Here is a 14,172-nt window from a genome sequence, read left to right as displayed (position 1 = left end):
TAATTAATTTTCATATTGATTATCTCAGCTTGAAGAAGTGTTGGACAGAAAATTAACAACGCAAGACCAGGAGTAATTTTTTCATTTGTCCTGACGGTGTCAGAATGGGCCTAAATGTAGCAGGTTGATTGGAAACGGCTCCGAAAATTGGACTCGGGTCACAAACCCGAGATCACGGGATTTTGCCAAATTCCTTTTTTTAGAGCTCCGAATAATTAATTTCTGTATTAATTATGTCAGGTTGAAGAAGTGTTGGAAGGAAAATACCAACGCAAAACCGCACCAGGGGTAATTTTGTCATTTGTCTCGACGGTGTCGGAATGGACCTAAATTTAGCAGGTTGATTGGAAACGGCCCTAGAAATTGGACTCGGGGCACAGACCTGGGATCACGGGATTAACTAAATTCCATCGTTTCGACCTCCGAGTAATTAATTTTCGCTTTAATTATGTCAGCTTGAAGAAGTGGTGGACAGAAAATTAACAACGTGAAACCGCACTTGGGGTAATTTTGTCATTTGTCGTGACGGTGTCGGAATGGACCTAAATTTAGCAGGTTGATTGGAAACGGCCCGAGAAATTGGACTCGGGGCACAGACCCGGGATCACGAGATTTTAGCCAAATTTCTTCTTTTAGGCTTCCGAGCAAGTAATTTTTGTATTAATTATGCCTGCTTGAAGAAGTGTTGGATAGAAAATTAACAACACAAAATCGCACTAGGGGCATTTTTTTTCATTTGTTGCGATGATGTCGGAATGGGCCTAAATTTAGTAGGTTGATTGGAAGCGGCCTGAGCAATTGGACTCGAGGCACAGACCCGACATCACAGGATTTAGCCAAATTCCTTTGTTTAGGACTCCAAATAATTAATTTTCGTAGTAATTATGTCAGCTTGAAGTAGTGTTGGGTAGAAAATTAACAACGTAAAACTGCACCAAGGCCAATTTTGTCATTTGTCGCGACGGTGTCGGAATGGACTGAAATTTGGCAGGTTGATTGGAAACGGCCCGAGAAATTGGAACCCAGGACCACTGGATTTTCGCCAAATTCCTTCGTTTAGGCCTCCGAATAATAAATTTTCGTATTAATTATGTCTGGTTGAAGAAGAGTTGGACAGAAAAATAGCAACGCAAAGCCACACCAGGGGCAATTTTGTCATTTGTCGTGACGGTGTCAGAATGGGCCGAAATTTAGTAGCTTGATCGGAAATGGCTCGAAAAATTGGACTCGAGGCACAGACCCGGGATCACGGGATTTAGCCAAATTCCTTCGTTTAGGCCTCCGAATAATTAATTTTCATATTGATTATGTCAGCTTTAAAAAATGTTGGACAGAAATTAGCAACGTAAGACCAGCGGTAATTTTGTCATTTGTCGTGACAGTGTCGGAATGGGCCTAAATTTAGCAGGTTGATTGGAAACGGCTCGAGAAATTGGACTCGGGTCACAGACCCGGGATCACGGGATTTTTGCAAAATTCCTTCGTTTAGGCCTCCGAATAATTAATTTTCGTATTGATTATTTTAGGTTGAAGAAGTGTTTGACAGAAAATTAACAACACAAAATTGCACTAGGGGCAATTTTGTCATTGTCGCGACAGTGTCGGAATGGGCCGAAATTTGGCAGGTTGATTGGAAATGGCCCGAGAAATTGGACTAGGGGCACAGACCCGGGATCACGAGATTTTAGCCAAATTCCTTCATTTAGGCCTCCGAATAATTAATTTCCTGATTAATTATGTCAGGTTGAAGAAGTGTTTGTCAAAAAACTAACAATGCAAAACCGCACCTAGGGTAATTTTGTCATTTGTCGCGACGGTGTCGGAATGGCCCAAAATTTGGCAGGTTGATTGGGCTCAGGGCATAGACCTGGGATCACGGGATTTAGCCAAATTCCTTCATTTAGGCCTCTGAATAATTAATTTTCGTGTTAATTATGCCAGGTTGAAGAAGTGTTCGATAGAAAATTAACAAAGAAAAACCACACCAGGAGCAATTTTGTCATTTATCGCGATGGTATGGGAATGGGCCAGAATTTCGCAGGTTGATTAGAAACGGCCCTAGAAATTTGTCTCGGGTCACAGAATCGGGATCATGGGACTTAGCCAAATTCCTTCGTTTAGGCCTCCGAATAATTAATTTTCGTATTAATCATGTCAGCTTAAAGAAGTGTTGGACAGAAAATTAACAACGCAAAATCGCACCAGGGGCAATTTCGTCATTTGTCGCGAAGGTGTCGGAATGGGCCGAAATTTAGCAGGTTGATTGGAAACGGCCCAAGAAATTGGACTCGGGGCACTGACCCAGTATCGTAGGATTTAGCCAAATTCCGTCGTTTAGGCATCCGAATAATAAATTTTCGTATTGATTATGTCAACTTGAAGAAGTGTTGGACAGAAAATTAACAACGCATGACCAAGGGTAATTTTTTCATTTGTCATGATGGAGTCGGAATGGGCCTAAATTTAGCGAATTGATTGGAAACGGCCCGAGAAATTGGACTCCGGGCACAGACCCGGGATCACGGGATTTAGCCAAATTCCTTCATTTAGGCCACCAAATAATTTATTTTCATATTAATTATGTTAGCTTGAAGAAGTGTTGGACAGGAAATTAACAATGCAAAACCGCACCAGGGGTAATTTTGTCATTTGTCGCGACGGTGTCGGAATGGGTCGAAATTTGGCAGGTTGATTGGAAATTGACCGAGAAATTGGACTTGGGGCACAGACCCGGGATCACGGGATTTTAGTCAAATTCTTTCGTTTTGTCCTCCGAATAATTATACTCCTTATTAATTATGTCAGGTTGAAGAAGTGTTGTACGGAAAATGAACAAAGAAAAACCGCGCCAGGGGCAATTTTGTCATTTGTCACGACGGTATCGGAATGGGCCGAAATTTGGTAAGTTGATTGGAAACGATCCGAGAAATTGTACTCGGGGCACAGACCCGGGATCACGGGATTTTAGCAAAATTCCTTCGTTTAGGCCTCCGAATAATTAATTTTCGTGTTAATTATGTCAGGTTGAAGAAGTGTTGGACAGAAAATTAACAATGCAAAACCGCACCAGGGACAATTTTGTCATTTGTCGCGACGGTGTCGAAATGGGCCTAAATTTAGTAGGTTGATTGGAAACCCGAAAAATTGGACTCGTGGTACAGACTCGGGATCACAGGATTTAATCAGATTCTTTCGTTTAGGCCACCGAATAATTAATTTCCTCATTAATTATTCCAGGTTGAAGAAGTGTTGGACAGAAAATTAACAAAGTAAAATTCCACCAGGGGCGATTGTCGCGATGGTGTTGGAATGGGCCGAAATTAGGCCGGTTGATTGGAAATGGCCCGAGAAATTGGGCTCGGGGCTCAGACCCGGGATCACGGGATTTAGCCAAATTCCATCGTTTAGGCCTCCGAATAATTAATTTCCTTATTAATTATGTTAGGTTGAAAAAGTGTTGGACAGAAAATTACCAACGCAAAACCGCACCAGGGGCAATTTTGTCATTGGTCGCGATGAATCGAAATGGACTGAAATTTGACAGGTTGATTGGAAACGGCTCGAGAAATTGGACTCGGGGCACAAACCCAGGATCACGGGATTTTAGCCAAATTCCTTCGTCTAGGCCACCGAATAATTAATTTCCTTATTAATTATGTCAGGTTGAAGAAGTATTAAACAGAAAATTAACAACGCAAAACCGTACCAGGGGTAATTTTGTCATTTGTCGCGACAGTGACGGAATGGGCCGAAGTTTAGCAGGTTGAATGGAAACGGCCTGAGAAATTGGACTTGGGGCACAGACCCGGGATCACGGGATGTATCCAAATTACTTCATTTAGGCCTCCGAATAATTAATTTTCGAATTAATTATGTTAGGTTGAAGAAGTGTTGGACAGAAAATTAACAAAGAAAAATCGCACCAGGGGAACTTTTGTCATTTATCGCGACGGTATCGAAATGGGCTGAAATTTCGCAGGTTGATTAGAAGCGGCCCGAGAAATTTGTCTCGGGGCACAGGCCCGGAATAATGGGATTTAGCCAAATTCCTTCGTTTCGACCTTCGAATAATTAATTTTCGTATTAATTATGTCAGGTTGAAGAAGTGTTGGACAGAAAATTAACAACGCAAAACCGCACCAGGGGTAATTTTATCATTTATCGCGACGGTGTCAGAATGGGCCTAAATTTAGCAGGTTGATTGGAAACGGCCCGAGCAATTGGACTCCGGGCACAGACCCGGGATCAATGTATTTAGCCAAATTCCTTCGTTTAGGCCTCCGAATAATTAATTTTCATATTAATTATGTCAACTTGAAGAAGTGTTGGACAGAAAATTAAATACGTAAAACCGCACCAGGGACAATTTTGTCATTTGTCGCGATAGTTTCGAAATGGGCCAAAATTTAGCAGGTTGATTGGAAACGGCTTTAGAAATTGGACTCGGGACACAAATTCGGGATTAGGGGATTTAGCCAAATTCCTTCGTTTAGGACTCCGAGTAATTAATTTTCCTATTAATTATGTCAGCTTGAAGAAGTGTTGGACAGAAAATTAACAACGTAAAATCGCACCAGGGGCAATTTTGTCATTTGTCGCGACTGTGTAGGAATGGGACGAAATTTGGTGGGTTGATTGGAAACGGCCCGAGAAATTGGACTGGGGCACAGACCCGGGATCACGGGATTTAGCCAAATTTCTTCGTTTAGGCCTCCAAATAATTAATTTTCGTATTAATTATGTCAGCTTGAATGAGTGTTGGACAGAAAATTAACAACATAAGATCGCACCAGGGGCAATTTTGTCATTTGTCGCGACGGTGTCTGAATGGGCCGAAATTTGGCAGGTTGATTGGAAACGGCCCGAGAAATTGGACTAGGGGCACAGACCCGGGATCACAGGATTTTACCAAGTTCCTTCGTTTAGGCCTCCGAATAAGTAATTTTCGTATTGATTATGTCAGCTTGAAGAGTGTTGGACAGAAAATTAACAACGCAAGACCAGGGATAGTTTTTTCATTTGTCACGACGGTGTTGGAATGGGCCTAAATTTGGTAGGTTGATTGGAAACGGCCCGAGAAATTGGACTCGAGGATTAGACCCGGGATCACGGGATTTAGCCAAATTCCTTCATCTAGGCCTTCGAATAATTAATTTTCGTATTAATTATGTCAAGTTGAAGAAGTGTAGGGCTGAAAATTAACAACGCAAAACCGCACCAGGGGCAATTTTGTCATTTGTCGTGAAGGTGTCGGAATGGGCCTAAATATAGCAGGTTGATTGGAAACGGCCCGAGAAATTGGACTTGGGGCACAGACCCCGGATCACGGGATTTAGCCAAATTCCTTCGTTTAGGCCTCCGAATAATTAATTTTCATATTAATTATGTCAGGTTGAAGAAGTGTTGGACAGATAATTAACAACGTAAAACCGTACCAGGGGCAATTTTGTCATTTGTCGTGACGGTGTCGGAATGGGCTAAAATTTGGTAGGTTGATTGAAAACGGACCGAGAAATTGGACTCGGGGCACGGACCCGGGATCATGGGATTTTAGCCAAATTCCTTCATTTAGGCCTCGGAATAATTAGTTTCCTTATTAATTATGTTAGGTTGAAGAAGCGTTGGACATAAAATTAACAACACAAAACCGCACGAAGGGCAATTTAGTCATTTGTCGCGACGGTGTTGAAATGGGCCGAAGTTTAGTAGGTTGATTGGAAACGGCTCGAGAAATTGGACTCGGGGCACAAACTTGGGTTCATAGGATTTAGCCAAATTCCTTCGTTTAGGCCTCCTCATAATTAGTTTTCATATTGATTATGTCAGCTTGAAGAAGTGTTGGACAGAAAATTAACAATGCAAGACCAATGGTAATTTTGTCAATTGTCGCGACGGTGTCGAAATTGGCCTAAATTTAGCACGTTGATTGGAAATAGCCTGAGAAATTGGACTTGGGTCACAGACCCGGGATCACGGGATTTTGCCAAATTCCTCCATTTGGACCTCCGAATAATTAATTTCCGTGTTAATTATGTCAAGTTGAATAAGTGTTGAACAGAAAATTAACAATGCAAAATCGAACCAGGGGCAATTTTGTCATTTGTTACGACGGTGTCGGAACTGGCCTAAATTTAGCAGGTTGATTGGAAACGGCCCGAGAAATTGGACTCGAGGCATAGACCCGGGTTCACAGGATTTAGTCAAATACCTTCATTTAGGCCTCCGAATAATTAATTTCCTCATTAATTATGTCGGGTTGAAGAAGTGTTGGACAGAAAATTAACAAAGTAAAATTGCACCAGGGGCGATTGTCGCGATGGTATTGATTATGTCAGCTTGAAGAGTGTTGGACAGAAAATTAACAACGCAAGACTAGGGGTAATTTTTTCATTTGTCGCGACGGTGTCGGAATGGGCCTAAATTTAGCAGGTTGATTGGAAACAGCCCGAGAAATTGGACTCGGGGAATAGACTCGAGATCACGAGATTTAGCCAAATTCCTTCGGTTAGGCCTCCAAATAATTAATTTTCGTATTAATTATGTCAGGTTGAAGAAGTGTTGGACAGAACATTGACAACGCATAACCGCACCAGGGGTAATTTTGTCATTTGTCTCGACGGTGTCAAAAGGGGCCTAAATTTAGTAGGTTGATTGGAAACGGCCCAAGAAATTGGACTCGGGGCACAGACCTGGGATAACGGGATTTAGCTAAATTACTTTGTTTAGGCCTTCGAATAATTAATTTTCCTATTAATTATGTCGTGTTGAAGAAGTTTTGGAATTAATATTAACAACGCAAAATCGCACCAGGGGCAATTTCATCATTTGTCGTGACGGTGTCAGAATGGGCCGAAATTTAGCAGGTTGATTGGAAACAGCCCTAGAAATTGGACTCGGGGCACAGACCCAGGATCACGGGATTTAGCCAAATTCCTTCGTTTAGGCCTCTGAATAATTAATTTTCGTATTGATTATGTCAGCTTGAAGAGTGTTGGGCAGAAAATTAACAATGCAAGAACAGGGGTAATTTTTTCATTTGTCGCGACGGTGTCGGAATGGGCCAAAAATTAGCAGGTTGATTGGAAACGGCCCGAGAAATTGGACTCGGGGCATAGACCCGGGATTTTGCCAAATTCCTTCGTTTAGGCCTCAAAATAATTAATTTTCGTATTAATTATGTTAGGCTGAAGAAGTGTAGGGCAGAAAATTAACAACTAAAAACCTCACCAGGGGCAATTTTGTCATTTGTCGGGACGGTGACGGAATGGGCCTAAATATAGCAGGTTGATTGGAAATGGCCCGAGAAATTGGACTCGGGGCACAGACCCGGGATCACGGGATTTAGCCAAATTCCTTTGTTTAGGCCTCCGAATAATTAATTTTCATATTAATTATGTCAAGTTGAAGAAGTGTCGGACAGAAAATTAACAACGCAGAACCGCACTAGGGGCAATTTGGTCATTTACCGCGACGGTTTCGGAATGGGTCAAAATTTGGGAGGTTGATTGGAGACGGCCCGAGAAATTGGACTAGGGGCACAAACCCGGGATCACGGGATTTTAGCTAAATTCCATCGTTTAGGCCTCGGAATAATTAGTTTCCTTATTAATTATGTCAGGTTGAAGAAGTGTTGGACAAAAAATTAAAAATACAAAACTGCACGAGGGGCAATTTTGTCATTTGTCGCAACGGTGTTGGAATGGGCCTAAATTTATCAGGTTGATTGGAAATGGCCCAAGAAATTGGACTCGGGGCACAGACCCGGTATCACGGGATTCAGCCAAATTCCTTCGTTTAGGCGTCCAAATAATTAATTTTAGTATTAATTTTGTCAGCTTGAAGAAGTGTTGGACAGAAAATTAACAATGCAAAACCGCATCAGGGCCAATTTTGTCAGTTGTCGCAACGGTGTCAGAATGGGCCGAAATTTGCAGGTTGATTGGAAACGGCCAGAGCAATTGGACTCGGGGCACAAACCCGGGATCATGGGATTTTAGCCAAATTCCTTCATTTTGGCCTCCGAATAATTATATTCCTTATTAATTATGTCAGGTTGAAGAAGTGTTGTACAGAAAATTAACAAAGAAAAACCGCACCTGGGGCAATTTTGTTATTTGTTGCGACGATATCGGAATGAGCCGAAATTTGGCAGGTTGAGTGGAAACGGCCCGAGAAATCTAACTCGGTGCACAGACCCGGGATCACAGGATTTTAGCCAAATTCCTTCGTTTAGGCCTCCGAATAATTAATTTTCATGTTAATTATGTCGGGTTGAAGAAGTGTTGAACAGAAAATTAACAATGCAAAACCGCACCATGGGCAATTTTGTCATTTGTCGCGACGGTGTCGGAATGGGCCTAAATTTAGCAGGTTGATTGGAAACGGCTCGAGAAATTGGACTTGGGGCATAGACCCGGGATCACGGGATTTACTCAAATTCCTTCACTTAGGCCTCCGAATAATTAATTTCCTCATTAATCATGTCAGGTTGAAGAAGTGTTGGACAGAAAATTAACAAAGTAAAATTGCACCAGGGGCGATTGTCGTGATGGTGTCGAAATGGGCCGAAATTTAGCAGGTTGATTGGAAATGACCCGAGAAATTGGACTCGGGGCATAGAATCGGGATCACGGGATTTAGCCGAATTCCTTCGATTAGCCGTCCGAATAATTAATTTTAGTATTAATTATGTCAGGTTGAAGAATTGTTGGATAGAAAATTAACAACGCAAAACCGCACCAGGGGTAATTTTGTCGTTTGTCGCGACGGTGTCGGGATGGGTCGAAATTCGACAGGTTGATGGAAAATGTCCTAGAAATTGGACTCGAGGCACAGACCCGGAATCATGGGATTTTAGTCAAATTTCGTCGTTTAGGTCTCCGAATAATTAATTTTCGTATTAATTATGTCAGGTTGACGAAGTGTTGGACAGAAAATTAACAAACCAAAATCGCACTAGGGGTAATTTTGTCATTTGTCGCGATGGTGTTGGAATGGGCCAAAATTTGGCGGGTTTATTAGAAATGGCCTGGGAAATTGGACTCGGGGCACAGACCCGAGATCACAGGATTTTAGCCATATTCCTTCGTTTCGACCTTCAAATAATTATATTCCTTATTTATTATGTCAGGTTGAAGAAGTGTTGGACAAAAAATTAACAAAGAAAAACCGCACCGGGGGCAATTTTGTCATTTGTCGTGACGGTATCGGAATGGGCCGAAATTCGGCAGGTTGATTGGAAACAACCCAAGAAATTGGACTAGAGGCGCAGACCAGGGTTCACAGGATTTTAGACAAGTTCCTTCATTTAGGCCTCCGAATAATTAATGTTCTTATTAATTATGTTAGTTGAAGAAGTGTTGGACAGAAAATTAACAAAGCAAATCCGGACCAGGGGCAATTTTGTCATTTATCACGACGGTGTCGGAATGGGCTGAAATTTGGCAGGTTGATTGAAAACCACCCAAGAAATTGGATTCGGGGCCCAAACCCGGGATCACGACATTTTAGCCAAATTCCTTCGTTTAGACCTCCGAATTATTATATTCCTTACTAATTATGTCAGGTTGAAGAAGTGTTGGATAGAAAATTAACAAAGAAAACCCGCACCAGGGGCAATTTTATCATTCGTCGCGACAGTGTTGGAATGGGCCGAAATTTGGCAGGTTGATTGGAAACGACCCGAGAAATTGGACTCGGGGCACAGACCCAGTATCACGGGATTTTGGCAAAATTCCTTTGTTTAGGCCTCCAAATAATTATATTCCTTATTAATTATGTCAGGTTGAAGAAGTGTTGGATAGAAAATTAACAAAGAAAAATCGCACCAGGGGAAATTTTGTCATCTGTTGTGAAAATGTCGGAATGGGCATAAATTTGGGAGGTTGATTGGAAACGGCTCGAAAAATTGGACTCCGGGCACACACTCGGGATTCGGGATTTTAGCCAAATTCCTTCATTCAGACCTCCGAATAATTAATTTTAGTATTGATTATGTTAAGTTGAAGAAGTGTTGGATAGAAAATTAACAATGCAAAACCGCAGTTGGGGCAATTTTGTCGTTTGTCGCGACGGTGTTGGAATGGGCCAAAATTTGGGAGGTTGATTGGAAACGGCCCGAGAAATTGGACTCGTGGCACAAACCCGGGATCACGGGATTTTAGCCCAATTTCGTCGTTTAGGCCTCCGAATAATTAATTTCCGCATTAATTTTGTCAGGATGAGGAAATGTTGGATAGAAAATTAACAACGCAAAATTGCACCAGGGGCAACTTTGTCATTTGTCGCGACGGTGTCGGAGTGGGCCAAAATTCGACAGGTTGACTGGAATGGCCTGAGAAATTGGACTCGGGGCACAACCCGGGATCATGGGATTTGGCCAAATCCCATCGATTAGCCCTCTGAATAATTAATTTTAGTATTAATTATTTAAGGTTGAAGAAGTGTTGGACAGAAAATTAACAATGCAAAACCGCACCAGGAGTAATTTTGTCGTTTGTCGCGACGGTGTCGAAATGGGCCGAAATTTGGCCAGTTTATTGGAAACGGCCCGAGAAATTGGACTCGGGCCAAACACGCGAGATCACGGGATTTAGCCAAATTCCTTCGTTTAGACCTCCGAACAATTAATTTCCTCATTAGTTATGTCAGGTTGAAGAAGTGTTGGATAGAAAATTAATAAAGAAAAATCGCAACATGGGCAATTTTGTCATTTGTCACGACGGTGTCGGAATGGGCCAAAATTTGGCAGGTTGATTGGAAATGGCCTGAAAAATTGGACACGAGGCACAGGCCTGGGATCACGAGATTTAGCCAAATTCCATCGTTTAGGCCTCCGAATAATTAATTTTCGTATTAATTTTGTCAGGTTGATGAAGTGTTGGACAGAAAATTAACAACACAAAACCACACCAGGGGCAATTTTGTCATTTGTCGTGACGGTATCGTAATGGGCCAAAATTTGGGAGGTTGATTGGAAACGGCCCAAGAAATTGGACTTGAGGCATAGACCGGGGATCAAGGGATTTAGCCAAATTCCTTCATTTAGCCCTCCGAATTATTAATTTTAGTATTAATCACGTCAGGTTGAAGAAGAGTTGGATAAAAAATTAACAACGCAAAATCGCACCAGGGGCAATTTTGTCATTTGTCGCGACAGTGTCGAAATGGGCTGAAATTCGACCGGTTGATTGGAAACGGCCCGAGAAATTGGACTCGGGGCACAGAACGGGGATCATGGGGTTTTAGCCCAATTTCGTCATTTAGGCCTCCAAATAATTAATTTTCTTATTAATTATGTCAGGTTGAGGAAGTGTTGGACAAAAAATTAACAAAGCAAAATCGCACCACGGGCAATTTTGTCATTTGTCACGACGGTATTGAAATGGGCCGAAATTTGGCTGGTTTATTGGAAAGAGCCCGAGAAATTCCTTCGTTTAGGCCTCCAAATAATTATATTCCTTATTAATTATGTCAGGTTGAAGAAGTGTTGGACAAAAAAATAACAAAGAAAAACGCACCGGGGGGCAATTTTGTCATTTGTTGTGACGGTGTCGAAATGGGCCAAAATTTGGCAGGTTGATTGGAAATGGCCCAAGAAATTGGACTCGGGGCACAGACCCAGGTTCATGGGATTTTAGCCAAGTTCCTTCATTTAGGCCTCCGAATAATTAATTTTCTTATTAATTATGTTGGGTTGAAGAAGTGTCGGACAAAAAATTAACAAAGAAAAACCGCATCGGGGGCAATTTTGTCATTTGTCGTGAAGGTGTCGGAATGGGCCAAAATTTTGCAGGTTGATTGGAAATGGCCAAAGAAATTGGACTCGGGGCACAGACCCTGGATCATGGGATTTGAGCTAAAATTGATTTGTTTAGGCCTCCGAATAATTATATTCTTTATTAATTATGTCAGGGTTGAAGAAGATTTGGGCAAAAAATTAACAAAGAAAAACTGCACCAGGGGCAATTTTGTCATTTTTTGTGACGGTGTCGGAATGGGCCAAAATTCGGCAGGTTGATTGGAAACGGCCCATGAAATTGGACTCGGGGCACAGGCCCGGGATCAAGGGATTTAGCCAAATTCCTTCATTTAGTCCTCCGAATAATTAATTTTGTTATTAATTATGTTGGGTTGAAGAAGTGTTGGACATAAAATTAATAAAGGAAAACCCCACCAGGGAAATTTTTTTCATTTATCACGACGGTGTCGGAATGGGCCGAAATTTGGCAGGGTGACTGGAAACGGCCCGAGAAATTGGGCTCGGGGCACAGACCCTGGATCACGGGATTTTAGCCAAATTCCTTCGTTTAGGCCTCTGAATAATTGTATTCATTATTAATTATGTCAGGTTGAAGAAGTATTGGACAGAAAATTAACAAAGAAAAACCACACTAGGGGCAATTTTATCATCTGTCTTGACGGTGTCGGAATGGGCCAAAATTCGGCAAGTTGATTGGAAACGGCCTGAGAAATTGGACTCGGGGCACAGACCCTGGAGCAGGGGATTTTAGCCAAATTCCTTTGTTTTGGCCTCCGAATAATTAATTTCTTGATTAATTATGTCAGGTTGAAAAAGTGTTGGACAGAAAATTAACAAAGCAAAACTGCACCAGGGGCAGTTTTGTCATTTGTCGCGACGTTGTCGGAATGGGCCAAAATTTGGCAGGTTGATTGGAAACAACCAGAAAAATTGGGCTCGGGGCACAGACCCGGGATCACGGGATTTTAGCCAAATTTCTACGTTTAGGCTTCCAAATAATTAATTTCCTTATTAATTATGTCAGGATGAAGAAGTATTGGACAGAAAATTAACAAAGCAAAATCCCACCAAGGGCGATTTTGTTATTTGTCGCGACGGTGTCGGAAGGGTCCGAAATTTGGCAAGTTGATTGGAAACGGCCCGAGAAATTGGACTCGGGCACAGACCCTAGATCGCGGGATTTTAGCCAAATTCCTTCGTTTAGGCTTCCGACTAATTAATTTCCTTATTAATTGTGTTAGGTTGAAGAAGTGTTGGATAGAAAATTAACAATGAAAAACCGCACTAGGGGAAATTTTTTCATTTGTGACGACGGTGTCGGGATGGGCCGAAATTCGGCAGGTTGATTGAAAACGGCCCGAGAAATTGGACTCGGATCACAGACTCGGGATCACGGGATTTCAACCAAATTCCTTCGTTTAGGCCTCCAAATAATTAATTTCCTTATTAATTATGTCAGGTTGAAGAAGTGTTGGACGAAAAATTAACGAAGCAAAAGTGCACCAGGGGCGATTTTGTCATTTGTCGCGACGGTGTCGGAATGGGTTGAAATTTGGCAGGTTGATTGGAAACGGCCCAAGAAATTGGACTCGGGGCATAGCCCCGGGATCACGTGATTTAGCCAAATTCCTTCATTTAGGTCATCGAATAATTAGTTTTCGTATTAATTATGTAAGGCTAAAGAAGTGTTGGACAGAAAATTAACAAAGAAAAATTGTACCAGGGGCAATTTTGTCATTTGTCGCGATGGTGTCGGAATGGGCCAAAATGTAACAGGTTGATTGGAAATGGCCTGAGAAATTGGACTCAGGGCACAGACCCGGGATCACGGGATTTTAGCCAAATTTCTTCGTTTAGGCCTCCTAATAATTATTTTCCTTATTAATTATGTCAAGTTGAAGAAGTGTTGGACAGAAAATTAACAAAGGAAAACCGCACCAGGGGCAATTTTGTCGTTTGTTACGACGGTGTCGAAATGGGCCGAAATTTGGCTGGTTGATTGGAAACGGCCCGAGATCACGGGATTTAGCCAAATTCCTTCGTTTAGGCCTCCGAATAATTAATTTCCTCATTAGTTATGTCAGGTTGAAGAAGTGTTGGACAGAAAATTAATAAAGAAAAATCGCACCATGGGCAATTTTGTCATTTGTTGTGACGGTGTCGGAATGGGCCGAAATTTGGCAGGTTGATTGGAAACGGCCTGAGAAATTGGCCACGGGGCACAGGCCCAGGATCACGAGATTAGCCAAATTCCTTCGTTTAGGCCTCCAAATAATTAATTTTCGTAATAATTTTGTCAGGTTGATGAAGTGTTGGACAGAAAATTAACAACGCAAAATTGCACCTGGGGCAATTTTGTCATTTGTCGTGACGATGTCAGAATGGGCCGAAATTTGGGAGGTTGATTGGAA

The sequence above is a fragment of the Olea europaea genome, chromosome 16 (genome assembly GCF_002742605.1).
Source record: "Olea europaea var. sylvestris chromosome 16, O_europaea_v1, whole genome shotgun sequence".
Lineage (NCBI taxonomy): Eukaryota > Viridiplantae > Streptophyta > Magnoliopsida > Lamiales > Oleaceae > Olea > Olea europaea.
Note: the sequence above shows the minus strand (reverse complement) of the source record.